Source organism: Notamacropus eugenii, chromosome 6 (genome assembly GCF_028372415.1).
Source record: "Notamacropus eugenii isolate mMacEug1 chromosome 6, mMacEug1.pri_v2, whole genome shotgun sequence".
Lineage (NCBI taxonomy): Eukaryota > Metazoa > Chordata > Mammalia > Diprotodontia > Macropodidae > Notamacropus > Notamacropus eugenii.
In genome coordinates, this window is record NC_092877.1 from 310,716,989 (window position 1) to 310,730,641 (window position 13,653).

Sequence of the window (13,653 nt, forward strand, 5' to 3'; positions counted from 1 at the left end):
ATATTCTTGTCTCTCTCCTCTCTCCAATGAATCCTACCCCCTTTATACTAGAACCTTCAGACTAAGCACTCTAAAACAATGCTTTCGTTATGTCATTCTCCTATTCAATGATGGCTCCCCGTTTTCCTATAGGATAAAATTGGTCTTCAAGACTACTGATTTTCTGGTTTCAACATACCTGTTCAACTTTCTCTCTTAATATTTTTCTTTATTCTAGCCAAGTCATTTCCATGTGGACTGAGGTACTACTAAAATAATAATCACTTTCCCTAAAAAGGTTGCTTTGGCTTGTTATTTTTAAAGAAATATTATATCACTTGTTTTCTTTCCCCCTAAATCTACTCTTCTTCTTGAGTTTCCTATTTCTGCTGAGGGCATGATCATCATCCCAACTACCTAGCTTTATAACTTTGGATGCATCTGTCTTTTTCCTTTCTTTCTCACATACACTTCCTCCCCATATCTGATCAGCTGCAAAGTCTTGTAAATTCTAATTCCAAATTCTAATTTCTAATTCTAATTTCTCCCATCTATCCCCTTCTCTTTATTCAAATGGCCAAAACCTCAGCTGTTTTAGGTCTTTATCACCCCTCACCTGGACTATTCCAATAATCTCCTAACTTATCTGTTTCTATTCTCTCCACCCTCCAATATATCCTCCAAAGAATTGCCAAAATAAGCTTCTTTAAGCCCAGGTCTAACAATGTTAGTTCCCTACTCAAGTTTTGGGGACTTCTTATATCCTTTAGTAAAAAGTACAAATGCCATTATTTAAATTTAAAGCCTTTCTTGATCTCATCGCTATCATTTTTACTTTTATTTATATTACTCCTCTTCATACACTCTATGTTCCAGCCAAACTGATAAATTGCTCTAACCTATACAAAATATTCCATTTCTCAGCTGTATACCTTTACAGGAACATCACACCTTTAATATAATCATTCACCTGCTGGCAGTTTCTAGAGTAAGGAATATATGAGTAGATCACAAATGATGGTAATGGTTTTCCAAACTCTGACACTATGAAACAATTAGATTCACAGACCCTAGAATCATGTAGATATCTCATTTGAAGGCAGAGACCAAATAATAGGTATGTAGTAGTATAATTTTAATCATTCTGTCTTTCCTTGGCAATCTCAGAAAATAAGGAAGGCAAGAGTCTGAACAGTGACCCTTGGAAAGTAACTTTGTCTGGGAAGCAATTCAAAACAATTTATAAATACAGGGTATTGACATAGCAGTACTTTTTAGGGGAGCCCAGACACCCCCAAGAGATCAATATGGAGACCTCTAAGCATAGAAATCTCCTTCACTGGTACAGGTCAGCAACTTATTTGTAGTTAAGGGTAGTAGAGAGTTTTCTGGGGAGACACTAAAAGCTTAAGTGACTTGTCCATTGTCATAGAGCTAGTAAATGTTAGAATAGCAATTGAGCCCAAGTCTTTTTGACCATAAGACAAATACACTAAGCCACATTTAGACAGACAGACATATAATTAGAGCATATATAATGCACTTACTCTGTATATGATGCTGTGCTAAGCACCAGTAAAAAAAATGCAAGCAAGACAGTCTTTACTTTCAAAAAGCTTATATTCTAAAGCAGAGAAATTTAACAAGAATTATATTTTAAAAATACACAACTGTACTTTGTATTTGCAACACTCATGGAGTCCAATCATCTTATTTTACAGGTGAGAAAACTGAGATCCAGAGAAAGGAAGTCACTTTTCCAAGATCTTATCATAACTGACAAAACTTAAACCCTTCCTTTGGGCTTAAATTCTTTCTAATACTCCACCATATTTTTTGAAGGGCATGAAAGTTCAGATATGTGGAGTTTTATGAGCTATGATATGATAAACCAGAATATGGTAGTACACTGAATATGTTTATAACATGTTGGCCCTTGGCAACCCCATAAAAGATATTTTACATTCTTTTCAAAACCAAGAAACACCAAATTGAGAGAATTCCAACATTCCTAGGGAAGGAGGTATAGTGGATCATTTCTTGTTGCCCTTTACATTTCACATTCAAGAAAAATTTCATACAAAAATAATGGTTATATAGCAAGTCATTGACAGGTTTCCTGCTAAGAGTTAGAGATCTTGACTGCTCATCCCCTACTATTTTCACTTTCAGGTGCCAAGCAAAGGGCATGAAGAATCAATGTTTTGTTTGGATGAAAACACAAGAATTCAGATAAGCCAAACCAAACATTATGGATGAGAAGATGATTCGGCTTATTTGATCCTCAGGGAGAAGGCAAAGAAAAAGGAGAAAGACAAGAAAAAGGAAGAGGAAAAGAAGGAAAAGAGGAGAAGAAAGAAGGAGAGTAGGAAAAGAGAGAGAATAAACTAAATTTACCACTGCCCTTAAGCCAGGGCAAAATATCATCAACAACAAATAAATAGATCCATAAGATCTATATTATGGATTCATACATCTAACTATTAAGACAAGACTATAGTGATGTCAGAATAACAGTGAAGTGAAAGAAAAATTTCATAAATAAACCAAAACATACACAGTATGGCCAAGATTTTCTAAGTAATTTCTTTATTGATTTGAAGTAGACAGTCTTCTCCTGCTTTGTGCCTGTGAAGAGGATGAGCAGCTTTTGGAGGGGGAGGGCAGAAAGGGGAAGCACAAGAGTAAGTGAACTCGTTCATCAAGCATTTTTTTTCTTCCCTTGTCCTTACAGTTCATCTGAAAACAAGAAGTGGAGCAGGTCAGGAAAGGGGTTATGGTTAACACTGCAAGATGAAAGATAAGCAGCCAGGCAGTTAGAAGCCAAAGCATTTTATCTAAAAGAGCAGGTCTGGCCTTGTTTCTATCTTGATAAGCTTTAGATTGGAGAGCTTGTTTGTGTATAGCCTAGGATGAGAGAGGGGGGCAGGGAGAAGATGTGGGCTATGAGTTGCAAACGACCAAGTGCACAAGTGAGTTAATAGTTTGTGCTTTCTATGGCTTTCCTCAATCTTAAATCCAAACTGCTACAGTGCACATACTCTACAATATTTCTACCCAATAAAATGTGATAGCTCTTTTAATAGTTTCAGGGGACAAACACAGAACTCTCTTCCCTGCTGTATGGTTTAATGTATTCAACTGTCTGAGCCTTAGAAGAAGGGTTAACATTTTTCAACATAATCTAGTGGCTGGATTGGAGTTAGAGGATCTAGGCATTAACCTAGTTCCTCCAGTGACTTATTGGAATGACTTTGGGGAATTAAAACTTCTGAAAAGCCTTAAAAATTATTAAGCCACTTGTGAAAGGTTTCCTACCTCAAGGAGTTACGATTCTACTTGAGAGATTTGTTGTTGTTTAGTTATTTCAGTCATATGTGACTTTGTGAGCCCATTTGGGTTTCCGTGGCAAAGATACTAGAGTGACTTGCCATTTCTTTCTCCAGCTCATTTTACATATGAGGAAACTGAGATAAACAGGGTTAAGTCACTTGCCCAGGACCAGCAAGTATGTAAATGAAAAAGAATATGCAAAGTCACACAAAATAATTTCAGTGAAGAAAATGAAGTTTCCTTATTTCATCTCCAACCACCTACATTAGACATTTCAAACAGGATGTCCTATAGATAAGTCAAACTCAAAATATCCCAAACAGAACTCATTATCTTTCCTTCTAAGCTTCCCAGGTACTATCCGTGGGGCACCACTATCCTCCCAGCTGCCCAACCTCACTCTTATGCCACTTAACCAATGTGATGCCAAATCCTGCGACTTTTACTTTCACAATATCTCATATACATTCCCTTCTCTCCACTCACACAACCAATACCCTGAGTGCAGGCCCTCATAGCCTCACACCTTGACCATTACAACACTGTTCTGATTGGTTTCCAAGCCTCAAACAGATCTCAGCCCTTTCCAATCTACCCTCCTCTCAGCTGCCAAAATTATTTTCCCAAATCACAAGTCTTGACTATATCACTCCCCTAACACAGAACTATAATGGCTCCTTGTTACCTCCAAGATCAAATATAAAATTCTCTTTTTGGCTTTTAAAGCCCTTTACAACCTGATCCCTTCCTACTTTTTCCAGTCTTATTACACTTTTCTAATGCCCTTCCTCCTTACCTCTTCCCCTTCCAAGGTTTCCTTTAAGACTCAGCTCAAATCCTACCTTATGTAAGAGGCCTTTCTGGTTTCCTCCCTGTTTCCCCTACTAGGTACCTGCCCCCTGAGATCTCTTCCACTTACATTGTATACATTATATATGAACACAGTTGCTTGTATATTGTCTCCACTATTAGAATATGAGCTTGAGGTCCTTGGCATCCACAGTCATGATTTTGCCTTATATCCCTGGCACTTTTTTACAGTGCTTCCCACATGGTAAGCGTTGACTGACTTTCAAAGAAGAGATTAAAGGAGATAATCTCTAAGGTTCTTTGTAGTTCTAAATTCAATTTTAAAAATTAAGTATTTTGAAAGCCTCTAAAATTATTTGATTTGACATTTCTCAAAGATTTGAAATAGCTTTGCTTTTTTAAAAAATTAGGTTGGATGCATGCTGCTTATTAAATCACTGAACTGGGATTTATTGAGTGCCCCCAGGATGACTAACATCGGAGGAAGCACAACGAAGGAGGTGAAAATTCAGTCTTTGCCTTTGGGGCCTTATAATTTATACAGGTCAGATCCTAATTATTCCAAATGGATAGATACTTAGACTGGAGGAAAGAGTCTTACAGGATATAGTTTTTATTATCCATGATTAGCTCAGTTACACACATTGTAGGTTATTTAGAACCTGAGGCTTTTCCTGCTTTTCCAAAGAGTTGGATCCAAGACCAGTTAGATCTGGCCATTTCCCTCTAGAACAGAAGTGTCCTCATTTCTCTTCTTTCTCCTTCCTTTCTTAATCTAGTGAATGATATTAATGCCGATGTCTTTCTTTTCACATTTCTTAAAACCAGTTTTATTTAAATAAGAGCTTAAAATATTACAAAACAATTACACTAAAAAGAAACAAACCAAAAGAAAACAAAACCAGTCTGTTACTTCACATGGCATTGGGCAGCCATTGCTAGTAAGTTACAAGCTCCATAGTTACTATGTTGCTTGTTTTAATATATCAGTTCAAAATTTGTTCCCTTGTCAAGTTTAATTCAGGTAAAGTTGGCCTCATGATACAGTAGCACTCTCCACCTGTGCATCCCCCTGAGGCAAGGCAGTACTAAAAAGTCTGGTCAGACAACACTTGACCTTTGTGGGAAGTAAGAAATAAAATGTTCTGCCATTGCCCCAAAATGAAACTCTTTCCTGGTCAAGGTGGTGGAAGTCACCTGTTTTGCTAGCAAGGTCTGTCTTTGTCTTGGTACAACTAGGTGTTGATGGCCTTAATTTACTCTTCTGAGCCTCACCAAGGGCAGCTCAGGGGGGAGTAGTGTTCTCTTAAATAGACAGGGAGTTCTTCAGAGGGAGCACTAGGAGGTCTCTAGACAAACATGGCCTCATGCTATTAGGACTTGACTGAAACACCTGATTTTTTGCATTTCAGGCTGTTCCCTTTCAGGCTTTATCTCGGTTTAAATAAGAGACTGCAAGACTGAACAGCATGGCTCTTTCAGTGTTTTACATGAATGAGTTAGACTAGTCCAGGTTAAACAACAGAGGAAGGTATATGACTGGAAAAGAAATTGGGCCCATTATTACGGGAGTGAGAGATAACCAATAGATAATTCTCCTCTGTTCAGAGAACTAGAAGATCCCCAGAACTCTGGGTAGACTGTCCCAGTGGTCTTACAGGAGGACATAAATGAGAATTTCCCAGGATGAGAAGATATGTAGGAATTGTGACCCATGTATTAGAAGGAGTATTCACACAAATGAGATCACAGATCTAAATATGGCATCAAATTAACTATTAGGGCAAACCATAATGAATAAGCAGAGATTATTAAGTAGATTCCATTTGATATAACAGGTTTATCATGAAGGATTTTTGTGAAATATCATTTTCATCATTAATAAGGATCTTTTTGTTACTGGTGAGTCAGTCCTGTTAGCCAAAAAGGTGTTACAAACCTCCAAACACATTTTAATAGAATATTATTTCACAGGATTCTTCAGCTGAAATGATCTATCACTCTGATGGAGTTCAATCTTAAAGGTTTCTTTCATATCATAGGTTAAGTGTGTTCTCTTAATACAATTCATGAAAGTAGCATTAGAAATTTCACTATGGAAAACCTGTATCTATGGATGGATTGGTTAGGTTTAATTTTTGTGAATATATTAGTGGTTAAATGAAAACTAACATGATCAGAAATGGAAAACCTTATTAATGTATACCAATATAAATCAGAGTTACAATTTAGTACCAGAGAAACCTATGCAGGAAAAAAAAATAACAATATCAAAGCTTTGAGGTATGTACAGATTTGTTCTAACACTGTAAGTTTTGTGTCTTTGAATCATACCATTATTCAATTGTAATGATTCCCAGTCATTTTAGAACTAATAAATACAACATGTAATAAATCCAAGTGGTAGAAGCTCCAATTTCCTCATCTATAAAATGAAATCTTTGCATTAGATGGTCTCAAGGTCTGTTCAAGGTCTAAAGAATGCCAATGGCTTATTATATTTATTTATTATATGGCATATGTGGAAGAATAAATTTACTTTAAATGGATTCCAATTTTTCAAAAGACACTTAAAAATAAAGGAATAAAATGGAATCACATTCCATAATAATGTGAAGTTAACTTCTTAGACATCTATACATTTGCTATCCTTTTATATTTTTGGCCTGAGCCAGTGATTTCACTGTATTGAAATTCCCCACTAAGGAAATTTCATTTACCAATCAGATCAGTACCTGCTCTGTTCCTTAGAGCCTCAGAGAGCTGTCTGGGGCATGGAGAGGTTAAGCTACCCTACCCAGAGTCACACAGCCAATATTATTCATAGGAGGAAGAGTTCTTCCTTGCTCTGGGACTGACTCTATTTACTATATCACACTGCTTCTCAGTTAACTACTTATTAATTACACTGTAATATCTAGCCCTCAGAGTTGGTTTATATGCTCACTTCTTTTTAAAGTGCCTTAGGAGGATACTCACTTAATAAGGAGCTTCCAATACATGCAGAAGGCACCTTTCCTAAATGACTATTTAGTGGAATTCCATCTAAAGTAGTATTTCCAGGATCATTCACTTTATAGAGAACTTTAAAATTCACAAAATGCTTCATATACACTATCTCATTTGATTAACACAATCACTCTCTAAGGTAGATCCTCCATTTTATGGAAAAACAAGGGCTCAGATTGGTCTTAAGTAACTTTCCCAGACCATACAACCATGGAAGTGTCTAACTGGATTCAAACCCTCATGATTCAGTTCCTCATGATTATAAACCCAGTGTTCTGCTCATAATGTCTGTATTTCTTTAGATATCTGTAAGTTCCCTATGCCTTTATTTATTTGGATTGAATGTGGGATTTCACTGGTATTGTTCTCTTTCCCTCATAGACATATCCAAATTCAGAGCAGACATCTCATTTAAAGTTTTCTTTGCTCACAATGTTAATTGAGAAAAACACAAGTACATACAGTTCATAAAATCATGATGTTATTTTAAAACGGCATCTTAGATGATTCTAATAATTTAATGTTGGTTATTTCAACTGACTGACACTAAAAAAATGAAATAAAACTTGCAAAAGAGATAATAATGGGGGGGGAGGAGCAGGATCTCCCTAAACATCCCAAATTCATTGACACTTCTGTCTCAAAACAGATTTAGATGTTAGATCTTGAAATATCCTGTTTTCATATCTCATCTCCCCAAAAGCCACCCCACTATCTTCTCCTTCATACAATTTAATTTTATTTCAAATGACTTTTCTCCTTGCCAAGGCAAAATCTTCTACATGCAACCCTGATGTCATGTCATCTTTTTTTTCTCCAGAACATCATGCCCTCTATTAATAATCCCTCTCCTCTCACTAATCTTCAGTCTCTCTGTCTACTGACTATTTGCCTGATGCGTACAAACATACTCAGCTCTCCCTTATCCATAAAAAACCCTATCTGATCTGACCAACTCCAACAGTTTTCATCCTATATTCCTTGAGAAAGTCATCTATAGTCAGTGACTCCCCTTCTTCTCCTTTCACTTTCTTTTAACTCTACCTACTGGCTTCTAATCTCAACATGAATTAAAATTAGTTGTTTCAAAGTTACCAAAGATCTCTTAATTGATCTTTTCTCAATCCTCATCCTTCTTGACTTTTCTGCAACTTGACCTCCGTCAATCATCCACTTCTAGATTCTTTCTCCTCTCCAAGTTTTCATGACACTGATCTCTCTATTATATGATTAGTCACTCCTCAGTCTTCTTTGTTAGATCTTCATCCAGAATACAACCATTTACTGTGGGTGTCCACCAAAGCTATGCCTACGACCCTCTTTTATCTCCCTCAGGGATCATATCATCTCTTATATATTCAGTTATCATTTTTGTATAGAGGATGCACAAATCTATTTATCTAGCCCTAACCTCTCTCCTAACCTCCAGTCTGGCATCACCAACTGTCTAATGGACATTTCAAATTGTATGTGTCACAGACATCTTAAAGTCCATGTGTCCAAAATAGAATCCGTTTTCTTTCCCCTCCAAATATTCTCCTTTTGTGGACTTACCTATTACTGTTCAGAGTACTACCACACATATATCCAGTTGCTCAAGTTTGCAACCTAGGTATTAGTATCTTCAATTTCTCACTCACACTTATCCCATATATCAAATATGTTGTAAGTCCTATCATTTTTACCTTAATAATAATATCTCATATTCATCCTCTTCCCTCCACTCACACATTGACTTCTCTACTATAGTCTCCCATAACTTCACACATTGACTAATGCAACAGTATTCTGATTGGACACCAAGCCTCAAGCAGATCTCTTCCCTTTCTAATACATCCTCCATTCAGCTGCCAAAAAATGATTTTACTAAAACATAGGTCTGACCATATAAGTCCCTTGCACAGTAAACTCTACAGGTTGCTTATTACATCTAAGATAAAATATAAAATATCCTGTTCAGCTTTTAGAGCTCTTCACAACCTGGTTCTTTCCTACCACTCCAGTGCTATTATACTTTATTTCTTTCCATATACTGTATATCCAATATTACTAGTTTTTTCGTTGTACCTCCTACACAAAATTCCATCTCCTATCTATGCCTTTTCATTGGCTATTTTTCAGACCTGGAATGTTCTCCCTTCTTGTTTCTACCTCCTGACTTTCCAGGCTTCTTTCAACACACAACTAGCTCAAAATTCACTTTCTGTGAGAAGCTTTGCCTAGTGTTTCCTTCCTGCTCCCCTGCTCCTAATGTCCTCTTCCTAAGGTTACCTCCAATTTATCCTCTATCTCTCTCATATGTACATAGTTGTTTGCATGTTGTCTTCTCTATTAAAATGTGTGCTCCTTGAGGGTAGGGATTGAATTTTTGTCCTTTTTTTGTATCCCTAGCACTTAGTATGGTGCCTCAAGCATAGCAAGCAGCAATTAAATGTTCATTGACTACAGTTTGACATTATGACTATATGCATCTTCCAAGGAGGCAAACTAGCTGAAAACTGAGTATACATTATATGAAATAGGCTGGAATCATCATGTGAAAAAAACATGAATTCAATTACTCCCCATTTTTTCAGGGCCATCTCTAATAAGTTGCTTTTCTCCAGTTTTCTGGAGTGTTAAGTTTGATGGATCATTAGGAATTTAGAGAATTTATACATTTTATCCCCTTTTTAATAGAAGCACTGGATTAATCAAATTCAGAGTTTAAAATGTGCATAAATTTTAACATATGTGCAGTATGTATTCAACTTAGAGAATAGATCCTATGGTATCACTAGGATCTGATCAAGAAGCAAAGAACTCAAGTGCATGGGACAATGCTTTGATTGTTTCAAACAAAAATGGAAACAACACAAGATGATCATTTCTGTTACATCAATCTCCATTCTCACCATGTCAAGTGATGACACATCTGAATGAATGTTTTCCTAACCAAATGTTTGATATTGCACAATAAATTCAACTACATAATTAATTTTCACATCTATGTTGAAAGTTACACCCTTGCATTGATATATTGTTAAAATGATAGTAAAGTGCCATTAAATAACCATCCTGTACCATGGATTATATGACAGTGCATATCAATTCATGGCTATATGTATTGTACAACGTGCTTTCTTCTTACTATGGCACATAAAGAAGATGAGAATATTTCTGACACAGGTCACTAATATCAATATCTTTAAGGGAACATGGAAGCCATCTAGTCTAACTCCTCCTCATTTTACAAATAAGGGAACTGAGGCTTCTAACACTACATTTAAAATGGAGTTCTACCATGTTAGGTTTTAATAGTTTTCCCTACTAGACTATAAGCTCACTGAGGGCAAGAATTCTGTCTTATTTATCTGTGTCTCTCTCAATGCCTAGCCCAGTGCTTAATACATAAAATTTGTTTAATAATGCTCTGTGTATGAATGAATCAGTACATAAAAAGAAACGGACTCAGAATTCATATACTGTAACAACTATACCATTGTAAATGATGAACTAGATCAGTACTTTTTAGGGTTATGGCATTTTTAAAACTGTCTTGAAATAACATTTTGTCCTTCTCTCTACTCCCCAATCCTACCTTATTACTTAAAAAATATGAATCGTTGAAAAAGTTGCTTATTGTATATGTGTATATACGTATATGTATATACACATATATATTGGATCACTTATAACCTAGTTCCCAAAGATCTTAGAAGTCCAAAAAACAAATGGCTAGAAAATATATGGATTATGAACTTAACAACCTATGAATATAGTATCTAAGCAGTTCTTTAATCCATTCCTGCTCCTCTTTTTCCTCTGTTCAGAAGTAGGTTGGTATTAATATACTTAATATACTTATATTGCCCAAAACCACCTAAAATGTCTAAACTCGACAGTATAGTGACTAAGGACATGATCTACACATTGAAAGTACAGTCATAGCCACCTTTCAGTATCAGTAGGAGCAATGCACATGTGGAAAAGAGTAAGTATAATCTTCATTACCACCTTGGCCAAGAATGGTCTTCTAATAATATTGCCTTTATTTGGGCATTGCTGCCACACTGCAATTTGGGAACCCAATTTTTCTGATCATATCTAGATCTCTTATTCCATACATCAAATACAGATATTTATTAAGAGTGATATAGTCCTGGTGCTAAGTTCACAAAGTGATATGACGTAATTATGATAAATCAAATTTGCCACAAACTTAAGATCAATAAGAGACAAGACAACATTCATAGTGGAAGTCAATTCAACAGACAGTGAATGAATACTTATTAAATTCTAGGGAGTATTTTTGACAATACTCCAAATTACCCCAAAGTCATCAGTGAATACTAGACTCTTGGAGAGAAAGACAGTGCTACAGGGTAGAGGTTATACCTTTATGCATAAAGACACTGAGGAATCAAAGAGTAGATGCAAAACATGTTAGTGCCAGGTAGTAGTATGAGTATCTTATCAAGAGTGGAGAGATATCTTCAGACTTTGCCTTTTTTATAGACAAACAAATAAAAAGCTTAGTGAAGAAAGCAAGCTCAGAAAAAAATGTTCTTACCTAAGCTTTTTTAAATGTGCACGAATCAATTAAAATCTAATAAAATTCATATCTTTCCACAGTGCGGCTATTTTGGAATTTCAATTTCTTTTACTTAAAAAATCTCAGAAAAGCAAGAGTAGAATATTAGCATTTCATAATTGAAAGGGATTATGGCCATTCATTTTTATATTCACAGAATAAGACCGATGACCCAAGCTCATATTCAAACAGTTTATCCAAAGAACTCAGGAAATAAAAGCAAGAAGGTCCACAAAGTATATCTCTATCACCCAGGTATGAGGTATTTTCCTCATGGTAAACAGATAATCAAGTATTCAATTTGCTTGCTTAAGCAGACTTGTCAGAGCAGTAAAGGAGAAAGCAAAAGGTTTTAGGCTTATACTTGTAGCTGTGGTATAGCCAAACTACCATTTGTTAAGATGACTAAAAGGTAATTTGGCTAAGACTATGGAAAAATATGAGTCATCTACTGTCCCAGTTTTTTTCCTCTGAGTCTTATCAAACAATAATGTTATATATGCAGGCTTTAATCTGATGAGAAAATGGGGGAAGGGGGAAGTAGGAAGGGGAGACAAAAGAGTAGACTGTTTTAAAGCCAAAAATCAGGCTGCTACTTACAGTATAGAAGTGAGAAGTGTAGACAAGTCTATGGTAGAAGACTGGAGAGATGAGCAGGGGTATATCAGGCTCCAGTCCAAAACCTTCACATAGCAACACTAGGCTTTGTTCCTATAACAGAAAGTATAAAGTAGGATTGATATATCACCTCATGGTGGATAAGAAGGAGAAGGGTTTGGAGGCTCCTTTTTGTAAACTAAAGGTAAAGAAATGTCAGCTAGCACTAGGAAAAGTTGTCCAGAGCATGTCACTAGCTACAGGTAGCATAGTTTAATTCAATGTCTCTTAACTGACAGCTTCCTGCAGTGCATTTGGAAAGTACTCAAACCCAGAAACTGCTTCAACAAGAGGACATGCTTGAGGGAATAAAGGCTAGGGAATGGAAGGGATATCTCAGTCTGAAAAAAAAAGAAACAAGGAAGGTAGTTGCCTCCATTTAATAGGAAAAAATGGGTAAAAATAAGATCTGGAAATGAGTCAACAGGAATGGAAGTTTAGGTAAGCAAAATGAAAATTTACTTACTAAAACATCATATTTCAACAGAAGTCATAGTCAAATTTATTTTAATCACCTAGACAAAGGCATCTTTATGTAGCACTTCCAATATATCACCAATGTGGTGAGTGAAAACCTCATGCTTACTTAACACAGGCTCAGGTGCTGAGGCTGGAGGATTCCAGGAGAGTTCACTACAGTACAATTGGTCTACTCTATTCCCCTACAATAGTTGGTTTTAGGGCTCACCTCAAAATACATACATATATGCATATGTGAAGATAACTAGGGGAATGCTGGCTTGGATTAAAATCTCTGCTTTTTATTTCTGTTTACTTAGGGTTACTTGTTTTTTTTAGATGATTGAAATAAATGTGTCCATGGCTTCTGCTGAAATGGGATAGTTTTATTAAATTAATTTTTTATACTTAAATTTTCATCCCTGTTTGATAATTTCCAGATGGGATTTTTATCATTGTCTTCCTTGTTCAATGGAGCCATCTTAGATTGGCTAAAAGCTGCTAGTGTTGAGGAACTAGTAGGTAGTAATTGCTTGTGGTGAGCCTGGGAGGAGTGGAAATCATTATTCAGTTACTTCTTTGCCCAGTGCCAGTTTCTGTAGTGGGGCACTGGATCCGTTTTTATTTCAGATTCACTCTCTTCTACTTTTCATTGATACCAAATAACAATTCAACACAAGTTAACACACTAAATTCTTTTATATAATGTGTGTATCCAATATCAAAGCAGGGACAGACTAAAAACCTGAGGGGAAAGAGCAACAGGAATGTTTAGCCAGCTCAGTTCATTACAGCAGCCAATGCTAAGTGCTTTTGACTTCAAGGGCTGAGGA

The 13,653-nt window shown here is 36.1% G+C and overlaps 1 long non-coding RNA gene across 1 annotated transcript; it reads right to left on the minus strand.

Annotated features, from left to right (window-relative positions):
* Positions 1–2,546: 2,546 nt before the first annotated feature.
* Positions 2,547–12,387, minus strand: LOC140509702 (uncharacterized). The gene is made up of 2 exons (XR_011968888.1): positions 12,305–12,387; positions 2,547–2,718 (listed from the first exon to the last, which is right to left on the minus strand). It is a non-coding gene; the product is annotated as an uncharacterized lncRNA (long non-coding RNA).
* Between the last annotated feature and the right edge of the window lie 1,266 nt (positions 12,388–13,653).